The following is a 14355-nucleotide window of genomic DNA, read 5'->3' on the forward strand; positions in this document are numbered from 1 at the left end:
ATATTTACTCTCATATTATCAAAAATTATTAAGCCCACATTAGCTTTTCTAATACAGGGGGGAAAAGACATATATTTTAAAATATGTTGAAAAAATAGCAAAATCATATATATATATATATTATTTTTTAATAAAAAAATACTATATAAATATTATTTTATTTTAACATGTTTATAAATTTTAGAATATTTTAAAGAATGTAAACCAAATCAAACAGTGGTACAACAATTAACTTTGTTAAGAGAATTCCCAAATCTATAGTACTCTCAACATTCACGTTGATTAGTCCGTTATTATTGTTTCAACCCCACCGTACCTTGAAGAGATCCAGCCAGTCCTTCCATGTTACCTATGATCAAATTGTGAAGATCATCTCCAGCCCATAAAGGGAAAACACCCAAATTAATGACGAAACAGACCACACAACCAATTAGTATGGTAGATATCCTTTGACTGGCCATTTTGAAAAGGTTTTCCACTCTGTAACCAGCGACAGCGACAAGATTGAAGGTGAGAATGAAGATGACTACCCCGTAATGGTATATTTTCTTCATCACTAGAAAGAAACGTGAATATGTGGAAGTTGCGCCTGCATCACCCAAACGATTTAGCAGATGTATCAGAATCGTGAAAACTAAAAATTTGAATGCGACTCACTACTCATTTGTAAATGTTGGAAATGAGAATGTAATGACCTAAGGCAAAAACAAAGACACCCGGTATAACTAGTTCGAAATTTTGCCATGCATGTTCTACAACATAGCTGACTTCTACTCCGAATAATACAGCTAACACAGTGGCACAACATCTGTTCAGACTTTTGACCAACGTCGCACCTGTAATATATTATTATAGAACAAAAAACTAATTTGAATGAGCGCAGTAAGTTTCTACTGATGCTATATACTCACGAAATCTTCATATCCAAATTCTATAATTCCAGAGAGAACAATATTGTAATAGATACTTGAATGACTGTAAATTTAGGAATATTTAGAAAATGAGATGGGCAAGAGTGAAATTTTGTTGTTGTTTATCAAATTTTCAAAATATTCCAATATAATTAATTACTAATTACTAATAACAAATAACAACAAAAAATAATAATAATGTGTTCAGATTTACTATTTAGTAAGTATTTAAACCTTCTGTAACTACAATCCATGGATCCCAAGTTGATGTTCAGGAGGGTGAATAGATCTAAACTAATCAATGTTTTATGTGAATAATTACCAACATTGAATCCAAAGACCAGGCCAACAGTCATGACTGCCCATATGGCATTTCCACCAACGGTGTCCAACAACCAGGCCAACAGTCATGACTGCCCATATGGCATTTCCACCAAAGGTGTCAAACAATGGCCTCACGAAGTAAAAAAGAGAGACCAAAGACAGTGCAAGGCCAACTTTGATGGAATGGATAACTCTTCGAGGATCATCTGCACCCACTTGCCAAATCCTCCTGCACACAGAAAAAACAAATAATTCCCATCGCTGCAAAGCTTCAAAAATTCTCCCGACCATAGGCTTGCGGGGTTTGATGGTATTCGCAGCCATTCCTTCCTCGACATTAATCTTCCACTCCATAGGCTGTGACTGAATCTTCTCGTCATCCATATCCGACTACTGCTCTCTGAACAAAGTTGGGGTCTAAACTTCAAACTACTAGAACCTTAAATATATGTTGCGTTCTATCTATGACTTGATCAACGCCTGGTTACCATGTACCGGTAGAATCCCTGATCCCCTCGCCGTGCTTCTAGAAGGTTTCGCGACCGACTTGGTGCGGACATCTTTTAAGGAAGACTATATGACAAGCTGGTCATAACTGTCCAAACTCAATTTAAACCTCTTTAAATCTCTAGCATCTCTGCATTTCCAATTGCTTACATGGTAATAGGATAGTACCCGAATTGAGATTAAAATGGGATTTGTTGGTGCATTTTCCAATTGTTTTGTTGGAAAAAATAAATAAATAAAATAAAAAATTGTAACAAGGATAGTATTGGAATTAAAATTAAAAATAATATTGTTGGAATTTCAATCAAGATCAAGGAAATATAATTTAATTATAAATGTCAGACCAGGAGGTAATTCCTCAAATCAAAAACTCATATATTCATTCAAGTTGTTCATTATTATAAACAAGAGGGAGTGAATGTTCAATTCATCTCCCAATGACTCTCTATCTTCTCTATTATTTATTTACATTAATTACAGTGGTACACCCAATCCCTCCGATTAGGTGTCAACATTCCCCCCCTTAATCTGAAGGGATGTTGGTGAGTCCAAGCATCGTTCTGAATTTTTCAAGCTTTTCTCTTCTAAGTGCTTTGGTGAACATGTCTGCAATTTGCTCATTAGTGGAACAATGGCGGAGATGGATTGTTTTGGCCTCAACATGATGTCGCATTAGATGATATTTAGTATTGATGTGCTTTGTTCGATCATGGAACTTTGGGTTCTTGGCCAACTTTATTGCAAAGGTATTGTCAATCATGAGTGGAGTCAATTGTATTTGTTTTACCTGCAAATCTTCAAGAATTTTCCTGAGCCACACATATTATTTTGTTGCCTCAACTGCTGCCACATATTCTGCCTCTGTTGTGGAATCTGCTGGAACTGATTGTTTGCGTGACCTCAAGGATACAGCTCCTGATCCAAGACTCATAACATAACCTAAAGTAGAAACCCCAGTTTCTTTGTCTCCATCGAAGTCTGAATCAGAGTATCCAATCAAGCTGAAGTCGCCCACCTGTGTATACTTGATTCCAAAGTCTTAGGTTCCCTTCAAGTAATTTAGAACTCTTTTTGCAGCAGACCAATGTCTCTCACAAGGCTTTTGCATAAATCTGGAGAGGATTCCAATAGCAAACGAAATGTCTGGTCTGGTAGTAGTTAGGTAGTTGAGACTTCCTACAAGCTGTCTATACTTTGTTGCATCCTCAAATTCATTTCCTTCAATGGATGTGAGCTTTAAGTTTTGTTCCATTGGAGTAGTCATAGGATTGCATTCAGTCATGCTAAATCTGTTCGACAGATATCCAATGTACTTTTTTTTAGAAAGGAATATGGACTTCGGATGTTGAGTTACTTCAATACCAAGATAGTAATGAATATATCCCAAATCAGTCATTTCAAAACCCTTCTTCAATTCCTTCTTTATGGATGCAATGTAGCTTTCTTTGTTCCCTGTCATCAAAAGATCATCTACATATACCACAAGATATACAACTGTTTTTCCAACTTTCTTGAAAAACAAAGTTGCATCATCACGATCATAATGTTTGAAATTGAGTTTCAGAAGATGCTCAGTCGGTTTTTCATACCAGGCTCGTGGTGCGTGTTTGAGGCCATACAATGATTTCACAAGTTTGCATACTTTATGTTCATGTCCTTTCACAGAAAATCCTTCAGGCTGAGACATAAAAACATTTTCTTTTAGATCTCCATTCAAGAAAGCAGTTTTTACATCCATTTGATGGACTTTCCAACCGTTCTGAGCTGCTAAGGCAAAGAGTGTCCGGATGGTAGCCCATTTTGCTGTGGGGGAAAAAGTTTCCTCATAATCGACCCCTTCCTTCTGTGCAAAACCTTTTGCCACAAGCCTGGCTTTGTGCTTGTCAAGTGAGCCATCAGCTTTATACTTGTTCTTGTAGACCCACTTGTAGCCAATTGGTTTAGTTCCCAATGGAGGATCAACCAGCTTCCAAGTGCCATTCTTTATCAAGGCATCATACTCCTTTTGCATTGCTTCTCTCCATTCATCATGAGAAGCATCTTCTTTGAAGGAAGTTGGTTCAAAATCTGTAGACAAATTGAATTCACAATCATAAGAAACATCCATATCAACAGGTGAATCAGAGTCATCTACATTACCTCCATTTGTCCGGTTTGAATTTCTAGTTCCTGTCTTTCCAACCTCATCAAGATGAACACTTTCAAGTGTCTTTGTCAGCCACTTTGGGGGACCTTTCTCAGATGGTCCAGGCTGCTCCGTTGATTGAGTTGGGACTGAATCAAGATTGAGTCTCCCAATTCTGTCAATCACATCACTCAAAGTATCATCCGTTGTTGGAGTTTCATGTAGGGGAGAGAGTGTTTCAGAAGAAGATTCCACAGATTGATCTAGTATAGGAATCCCCCCTTCAAGATGTGGAATCTGATTATCAAATTCTTGAAATGATTTTGCATTTGTGAGTCTATCCAAGCGATCAAGTTGCCTTTCAACAACATTGTCAATTTTGGATGATTCAAGAAAGATTACATCTCTAGATACAACAAACTTTTTGTTGGCTTCATCATAGAGACGATATGCTTTGGAGGTGTTTGAATACCTTAGGAAGATACACTTACGGCTTCTTGCACCAAGTTTGTTTCTATGTACCTTTGGTATTAAGGCTTAGCAGGTGGAACCAAAGACCCTGAGATGCTTTACCGAAGGAATGTGCCCATACCACATTTCATAGGGAGTCTTGTTTCTGATAGCATTAGATGGACATCTATTCTTTATATATATAACACATAGAACTGCATCAGCCCAAAACATCATTTTTACATTTTTGAAGAACAACATGGAGTGTACCATATTTAAGATTGTCCTATTCATTCTTTCAGCTACTCCATTCTGTTGGGGATTATAAGGCACAATTGTTTGATGTTTGATCCCATGTTGGTGAAGATAGTTTTCAAATTCATTTGAAGTGTATTCTTTTCCATTATCAGTGCGAATAGAGCCAATATGAGATTGTGCATCATTTTCAATCCATGTATGAAAGTTCTTGAATGTTTGAAAAGCATCAGATTTGTTCTTCAATAAATAAACCCAACACATTCTGGTGTAGTCATCAATAAATGTCATCATATATTTATTTCCATTTGCAGAAGGAACAGGCATTGGACCACATAAATCTGAATGAATGAGTTCAAGTTTTCTATGTGCTCTGGAGTGTGAATCATGAAAGCACTGTTTTCTATGCTTTCCTAAAATGCAAGCATCACATTGCTTAAGCTTCCTAGGAATTGTAGGCAAACAAGTAACACCATTTTTCTTCAACAAGCAGAGGTTGTCATAGTTCAAATGTCCAAATCTAGCATGCCATAATAAACTTGATGGAAGTGTACCTTCTTCATAATGAGAATTGTATGAGAAATGTTGTGCACGAGCAGAGGTACCTTGCAGCTTGAGAAGCCTTTCTTCTTCTATCCCTATCATGACAAGTGAGTGGTCAGATGCTTTTCTCACCTTAAGCTTGCCATAAAACATATGAATGGAGTGACCTTGCTGGCGAATCTAGACCAAGGACAGCAAGTTTCTCCTCAGCTATGGGAGATATAGAACATGATGCAGAAGAAAGTCTGGAAGACCAGGGAATTTAAGCCTGAATGTGCCAAGCCCTGATAGCTTGAGTTTTGATTGGTATGCAAAGTATATTGCTCCATCAACATTGTCAGTAAATTCTTCAAAAAAATCTTTTCTATGAGTCATGTGGCAAGTTGCTCCTGAATCAAGCAACCAATCATTTTTCGAAGAAGCAAGTGAAGCATTAAATAAGTCTTCATTTACTCCAATATTACATTGTGCCACAACATAATGAGCGGATTCAGGTGCTTTACCTTTGGGTTGGTTTCTTTGTTGCTCAATTTTGTCCCAAGGTAACTTGCATGTGGAGGCATCATGTGATCCATTTCTTTTGCAGCGTATGCAATGCAAATCTGACTTTTCTCCTTGAGAGTGTCTACCCCCCCTGCCTCTGAAATATCTTCCTCTTCCTCTTTGACCACCTCTTCCTCTAGAAGAATCTTGGGCAAGATTATTTCCTTTATGAGCAAGGCACACAGCCTCTTCAAAAGATTCAGGGCTTGTCTTCTTTCCAAAAGCTCTCTTTCTTTCAACAATTTTTTTCACAAGAGAGTCAAAGGTAATATCTTTGAGATTTCCATTTGCTTGCAATGACTCAAGATAATTGGAGTAAGTACGATAAAGTGCCTTGAGAAAAGTGATCAAAGGAATATCCAATTCAACCTTAGTGGCTTTGAAATCATGCATTATAGATTTTACTTCGGATGCAAGAGCAAGAGGATCATTATTTTGTAATTCAAGGGTGAAGAGTTTAATCATGAGTTGAACAACTTCAAGTGCAGAGTGTGAGTCATAGAGTTCCTTCAGCTTTTGTAAGGCTTCGAATGCATTTGAAAATGGAAAAATGTGTCGACTCACCTCTTCACTTACAGATGCTACAATCAATGCATAGGCTTTGTTGTTCTTATTTTCCCAAATGGCGAGCTCCTTGTCTGAGGTAGGTTGGACTGGCGCTTCGTCTCCTTCTCCAATACACACTCCTTTCCATAGCTCATTAAAAATGAGAGTGTTGGATTTTCCTCGACCATTTAGGATAATTCTCCTTACCAATGAGAACTATTCCCACAATAGATATGATTGAATGCATATCGTTATACCAACAACATTCAACCTAGTATCACCTTCTTTCACCTGTATACTAGAGTTTGACGTTTAAGAGATGAACGACGGAGATGAACGGACGAGATGAACGGAGGAGGGTCATCGATGGTAAGTGATCAACGATTATCACAAGCAAAACAAGTCGGGGCGATAACCACGGCTAAAGGCGGATTTCGGGTTACAAGTGGGATTTCAGGCGGATAAAAAATGGTAAGTGGTATTGAGAGGGGAGCGCCTGATTCCACTGAGGGGTTGACACGTAGTGACTAGGGGAGAGAGAAAAACTGCTCGTATCGGGCGGGTAACTCTTGTGCAACTAATGCACCCGAAATCGCTATAAATCGTCGAATTTGGAGGTTACAATCAACGATGGAGATTAAAAGGCACTTTTCAGGTAGGTAACCGTCGTGCAAGTGGTCCCCTCCGAAATCAATGTCAGCCGTCGGATCTGGAGGTTGAGATCAACAGTGGAGAATGAGCCAGATAAAGTGAAACCTTGGGAACTGTGTCCGAGTGGGTTTAATGAAGGATATGATCGCATCGCAAACATGCAGCGGTATTGATCGGGGAAAGAGATTTGCGATATGCGATTAAAAAGCGGACTCGACGATTTATATATGGGTTTATAATACTTGAGATCTGGCTCAAGGGAATACAGAAAAGGATATATGTGAATACGAAAAAAAGATATATGGTTTTTCAATGCGAAAGGGTATATATACCATACTCAGAGCAGGAGGAAATCCAAGTCATTACAGCACCTTCGACAAATGTATTAAACGAAAAATGAACGAAAGCTCTCCTTCGGCTTCAATGCACCATTCGACGCAACAACAATGAATGAGATTTCGCAGGGTTATGACAGAAATGTCAGCCTGCAAAAGATGCAAAACAAAGGCAAAACAGAATAGGAGTTACAAATTAAAAGGAAGCCAAAAAATGGCACCTGCTCTGATACCATGTCAGACCAAGAGGTAACTCCTCAAATCAAAAACTCATATATTCATTCAGGTTGTTCATTATTATATACAAGAGGGAGTGACTATTCGGTTCATCTCCCGATGACTCTCTATCTTCTCTATTATTTATTTACATTAATTACAGTTGTACACCCAATCCCTCTGATTAGGTGTCAACAATAGATGTTATCTAAAGTACCTATAATTAAAAATTATTTTTTCCAAATTATTCACGTCCCTAACTTAAAGAGTGACAAGTCAAAATGCAAAGATAAGAGTTTACATTGTAAACCCTACCTAGATATGTTATAATAATATGCTTTAGATATTGATATTTTGAATGTAATTTTAAAACAATCATATTATATATTTATATATTAAAAATAATTTCATTTTTAAAATGTTAAATTTATTTTTAGATTCAAAAATATGATTAAAGATGATAAAGCAATAATGTTATCTTAATATTTCAACTTTCGTTTTTTCTTGATTTGATGCTAGTTTGCATGAAAGGGGCTTATAACTTTTATTATAATTGGCCCATTATATGTGTTTTAGTCATTATATCTATAATGGTATAAAGTTGGCATAACTTTAAATATCATTTGAATATTGAATATTGCAAGTTTTATAGGGAGGTAAAAGAGGACTCAATAGGAGAATTATATAGATTAGCAAAGTTGGTGCAAAAAAAGAAAAAAATAACAATGTAGATGGCAAGGTGATCATTCTAGCTAGGAGATTAGCTAACATATCATTCTCTTCGGATGAGAGTAGTGACCACCCAACATAGATGCTAGATTCTGCCCAATGGTTGCTATGACTCATTGGCTTTTTGCTTGCGGTAGGAATTATCTTTTTTGTCTTCCCATGTCAATGCATGTCAAGATTTAGCACACCTAGTCTATTTTTATAAGTTTTTATTTACAATATGTTCTAGTTATACGAGGTCTTGGCAACCTCAAAACTCTAAATTTATGTTAATGGTCTAGTTTATCTTCATCCATACGAAGTAATAATTTTTTTTATATGTAGTCTTTATTAAATATAATGGAAAGTGCCTAACTTCAAAATAAAATAATCATAATGTTATCCCAATAAATAAATTACAGCATGAGTGCGCCTAATGGTTAAGAGCATGTGTTTCCTCCTAAGAGATCACTGTATGTATGCCTTCGTAGACTTAGCAGTCAAATCGTTGCGTGGAGATGGCTCTCTTGTCCCACAAACAAGGGGGTCTCATACACCAATTTCAATTAAAAGGGCATATGCAGCACTTCAAAAAAAAAAAGACATTTTAACGAACAACAATATATTATTTCTACATTTCATTTTCAATCAAATTTATTCCAGCAATGGTCCTTAAACCATCTATCCCGAATTTCTATTATATAATAAATGTGTCCCAAAAACTTAAATGACCACTTAAGTATTGTTCTTCTCTATCAAAGTAATCACTTTTGATTTTTACCTTTTGTTTTTCATGTCCTACTATTTGGTTTGGTATAGGATCTTTTCTAGCATAATCAAAGTCAAACCTTGATTTTTTTCCAAAAATATGGAGATAACAAATTATATTAATAAATTGAAAAATACAAACATCCAATCTTTAATTAAATTTCATCACAAATATATCAACATCTTTAATATGTAACCATAAAATAAAGATTTAAATTTGAAAACAAAAGTAAGGTTTTTCATTGAAGATTTAAATTTAAAAACAAAAGTAAGGTTTTTCATTGAAGATTTAAATTTAAAAACAAAAGTAAGGTTTTTCATTGATGTAATGGTGAAATCTAGTTGTTGAGATTGCATGTTTTTTGGATTAGTTGTTGAGATTGCATGTTTTTTGGATTTTTGATGTCTCCCACTTGATCTATTGCATTGGCTGCGTACATTTAAACCAATTTTCTAGTGATTTGGGTTGGATTTGGTTGGCCGGAATAGAGAAAAGTCTAGTCCGAAAATGATGCATTTTATTCCATATTTATCGAGCATGTAAAGCTAGAAATAGGTCACATTTACGATGTTGTTGTACATGATAAGAGTTTCATAGTTCCTCCATGGTTTCTCTGGAAAATTAAAAAAAATGACATGGTGTGAGTGGCTGAAGGGTACACCTGGTTAATCATACCTCTGACCGTGAAGGTGTTATTCTTGACGATAGTGTGATGCAATGGGAAAAGACCCAGAGCCTGGAGAGTTCGTATGTGGAGTTCCCTTGTGCCGAGGAGGGCCCTCAGAAGAGTTATATATAGAAATGAACTCCATGTGATGGGAGTGTTCGCCTTGGTGCCTCCATACACAAACATTCCCATCCATCTTCTAATATTTTATCCCGCCCTCAACAATGTCTTCTCTTGTTCTCAACAATGGTCAAAACTTTTTGAATAAATTAATTTTTGATCTCTTCCACATATCCTCCTGCATATATTTGGTCCACAATGTTAGATTGTCACGAACCATGATGAGAGTGTTGTCCTTGGGAGAATCTTCACCTAAGGTATCTAACTCCCCAATCACCTCATCAAATGTCTGTTTTAAGAGATTACAGGCTCTGGTGAATTCAAAATCTCATAGTAAAATACAGAGAAGTTAAGAGCCAACCCTAGCCTAATAGGATGCGTTGGAGTCAGTTTTGCTGCAGCAATATCCTACGTAGACTTGTAAGCAAGAAAAGTGTTCTCAGCGGCCTCCTTCCTTTCGGCGCTTGTCTTAAACTCTGTAATGTATCGATGGTAATCACCCTTCATCTTAAGATAGAAGAACTTGGACTCTGCGGCGGTGGAAGAAGTGATGAGATGGGAGTCGAGGAGGCAGAGAATGCCCTCACATATCTTGGAAAGCTCTACTTCCACCTTGTTCCTATACTCCCACCACATGCTCATCATTGCCCTTGATTTCTTCCTTCTACTCGATGGAGGAGATGATCCTCCAGGAGGCCATGCGGGCATCAATCTCATTCTTGTAGGCGATAGATCGCAGGTTGCGCTCCTCCACCTCCACGCCTTTGGTCACTTTCTCCACGAACTCCACCATCTCCTCATAATGCTTTGTCTGCTCAACCATCTTTGCCATGTATACATTCTCCTCCGCTAATGACTCCAACATCGTCATTGCTGTCATTTGTGCACAGATCTTAAAAACCTAACTTTGCCTCTCTATCTTCAAGAAATGGTCGTTTCAATGAAGAAACACACTAAAATGGCATAACCAAGTACTTTGACTGGATTTTCTGTGAAATTAGCAGCACAAGATAATAAAGGGTTGTACAGGGAAGCGAGTGTTTAGTGGGTCGCTGGAGAGTCACAGTTATTAATTACAAAATCGTATGACTTCGAAGTAATTGTTGGAACTGACAATTGAAATGACGTCTCAATGACTTTAACCCTCGAACTTTCGAAGTAATTGCCTCAACCAACCATTGAAACAAGGCAAGCCTTATTTCCTATGTTATGCGTTATTTAATGCCCCTAAGTACATCCTTTGCATCTCTCCATAAGGACGAAACACATGGATTATTGCATGGCTACCATGAGCATGCATGTAACTTTATGGGAACTCCTATTTCAGACTCCATAGAAAAATAAATGCTGTCTGACATGCCAGGCATTTACCTTTCGCCCTCTCTCTCTAGGTTGCTATCTCGATTTGCGTGCTGTCACTCAGAGGGCGAAAAGTAAATACATGGCATGTCAGGGAGCATTTACTTTTCTATGGGGTCCGAAATAGGAGTACCGTAACTTCATCACCATATTTCTAATCGATTGATGGGTTAAAAATTCAATTAATTAATATATGTCAAATTGGTGTAAGTACAATAATTATGTGGGCCATGTTAGATGGATGGACACTTTTTGTTTGGCTCTTGGTGGAGCATAAAAGGATTGGAATGCAATCATTACCACTTCCTAGATTCATCTAATTGAGGAGGTCTAACTTTAAAACTTTTGGGAAGGTTTCACCCCATTCTATCCAAAAATTTAGTAGCAAATGGGAGGACACTTTATGAAAGGATTTTAGATATCATCATGTTGGTATTTTTGAGTATTATTGTAAAATGTGGCTCTTTATTCTATTTTGAGAATATATATAGAATCATATTATTGATTGCTAAGTAATATGAAATGGAAACTATATCCAATTGTAATCATCCATATTCAGTTTATCACAATATTTTTCTAAAAAAATCATTATTTAATGATACTCTAACACATAGGTTTTTTATTAAGAGAAATTTGAGGTTTAAAATGGGCTTTTTAAGGAAAATAATAAAATAACAATTAAAACAATAAAATAAGAGTTATGAATTTATAAATGAAAAGAAAGAAAACTTTTTTTATGTATGTTTAGTCAAATATCAAGTGTAGGTTTACTCAAATATCAAGTGGGCACCTGCTAGATGAGGAATTGAATTTTTAGGCATCAAGTGGGCACTTGCTAGATGAGGAATTGAATTTTGCATCCAAGAAGTGCCAACTCCATTTGAGTAAACCTATATTGAAATAAGGTGAATATAATATTATTATTTGTTTTCCTCCAAAAATATTTACCCCATGGATGTCATTATTATTTTGAATATTATTTGTTCTTTTAAATTTCATTTTGTTAATACAATTTTTTTGTTTTAAGGTCCATTGTTGATCTCAAAATTCCCCTAATATTTATTTACTCAAATAATTATTATAAATTTAGTTGTTATTTTCATGGGATTAAACCATACAACACAATTTTTATATATTAATCTTATTTTGTGAAAGATTCTATTATCATTTTGAAAAGTATTTGTTCTTTTAAATTTCATTTTGTTAATACATTTTTTTTGTTTTGAGGTTTATTGTTAATCTCAAAATTCCCCTAATATTTATTTATTCAAATAATTATTATAAATTTAGTTGTTATTTTCATGGGATTAAACCATACACCACAATTTTTATATATTAATCTTATTTTTTGAAAGACTCTATTATCATTTTGAATATTATTTGTTCTTTTAAATTTTATTTTGTTAATACATTTTTTTGTTTTGAGGTTCATTGTTGATCTCAAAATTCCCTTAATATTTATTTACTCAAATAATTATTATAAATTTAGTTGTTATTTTCATGAGATTAAACCATACACCACAATTTTATATATTAATCTTATTTTCAGAAAAACTTTTAAACAATGGAAATTTAAGTAGAAATTAATATGACAAACAAAATGTTATCCATGTAACTTGATTTTTTTCAAGAATATGAAATTCAAATTTATGTTATACAAATAAAAAAATTCTTGTTTTACATAAATAATAAAATCTAAATAATTTTATGAAAAAAAATTAAACTATTTCTTTACTTATACACTTGAATATATCCTTCCCACACATAAATTATTAACTAAGATCTAATATTTTCATATTTGTATTTTATTAAGTTTCTATTTTTTTTTAATATTTAAAAAATTCTATTTTTGCGTCATGTCTTTAATTATTTTATTCTATCCACATAATCACATCTCTGAAGTGAAGGGGTGAGTTTTAATTAAGTCTAAATAATTTTATAAACCCCTGTTTGGCAATGGAGGAAGCAAAGTTTTGAAAGCGAGTCTAATCCGAAACAAAACTCAGTATACTATGTTCCAGTTATTAAACCGTTATCTGCACACGCTTTTTGAGTTTTTATTACCTCAAGCTTACTCGGAAAGTTTGAGCGATCGGAAATACGGTGATGAAATTACATGCATGTTCACGGTAGCTATGCAGTATGTGCTTCGTTTTTATGGAGAGATGCAGAGGATGTACGTAGGGGCATTAAGTAATGTCGTAGTTTAATTATTTTATTTTATTTTAACATAATGGAAATTCTGCTCATATTTTTGATAAAGTTTGGTAAGAATTTTTAAAATTTTAATTATAGTGATTAATTTTCAATATTTTAGGTGTCAGAGAAGTTTTTAATAGTGTTGAATCTATTTTTACTGTCAAAATATGATTCAAACATTGAGTTTTTGAATTTTTTTACCTAAATTTTAACCATTTTTAATTATTAGATAATTCCTAGGCCTCCGTAGACGACGCCTTATATAGGAAGTTCAACGGCTATGTAGGGTCCAACGTCCATACATATCTGCCCTGCCTCGGCCCTTCAGAGGTCATTTCCTGGTATTATTAAAAAAAACCAGTAGAAATAAAAACTGGCAACCATTAAATCCCATGCTATAAGGCCTTTATTAGTCTTTAAGAGTACTTTTTTCTCTGCAGGGTCAGTGTGAAGTACACCTCTGCATATAAGGCCTTTATTAGTCTTTAAGAGTACTTTTTTCTCTGCAGGGTCAGTGTGAAGTACACCTCTGCATCTGCGGATCATTATGCATGGGACTCCCGTCTCTTCTGTTTATCGGCAAAAAAATAACGCGACCAAATTATTTCCGGTGACCGCTCCATGACCATACAATACCGACGAGAACGCGGCTCATGGACATAGCATACATGATACTGCCAATAAATACCAGGGTATACAATACAATATACGCATTAATGACAGGCTAATTTGAAATTTGATTTTGAATTTATTTACCCGCTCATTCGATGTTCGAATTTGAATTTATCTACCCGCTCAACCGATGTTCTTAGCAGCTACTGCAACGAGAACATGTTGTTTATAATCTACACAGAAAGTTTCTTCGGCATCTGCGTGTCTTTTTAAAGCCCTCGGCACTCTGGTTTCTCATTTTTACGATAATAGCGGTTATGAATTCTAACGCTGTTCATGAGAAGGTGTTGAAGCTTCTGTGTGGACTCCAACGAATTCTAAGGCATCCACTCTTACGTTACGACTAGGCAGCCCATCTTTCATCGGTAAGCGGTGCTATGCCTAAATATTTTTACGAGAGCCAGCTGTGGGATGGAGGGACGCTGGAAGACTTTAAACTTCTGCTAAATTTGGCC

The 14355-nt window shown here is 35.5% G+C and overlaps 2 pseudogenes; both read right to left on the reverse strand.

Annotated features, from left to right (window-relative positions):
* Positions 1-293: 293 nt before the first annotated feature.
* LOC149241075 (aluminum-activated malate transporter 10 pseudogene) lies at positions 294-1619 on the reverse strand (annotated as a pseudogene).
* Positions 1620-9800: 8181 nt separating this feature from the next.
* On the reverse strand, positions 9801-10541 carry LOC149241076 (14-3-3-like protein GF14-C pseudogene; annotated as a pseudogene).
* Between the last annotated feature and the right edge of the window lie 3814 nt (positions 10542-14355).

Source organism: Pinus tabuliformis, chromosome 8 (assembly GCF_031772625.1).
Source record: "Pinus tabuliformis cultivar Carrire ecotype Pingquan chromosome 8, CPIR1, whole genome shotgun sequence".
NCBI lineage: Eukaryota > Viridiplantae > Streptophyta > Pinopsida > Pinales > Pinaceae > Pinus > Pinus tabuliformis.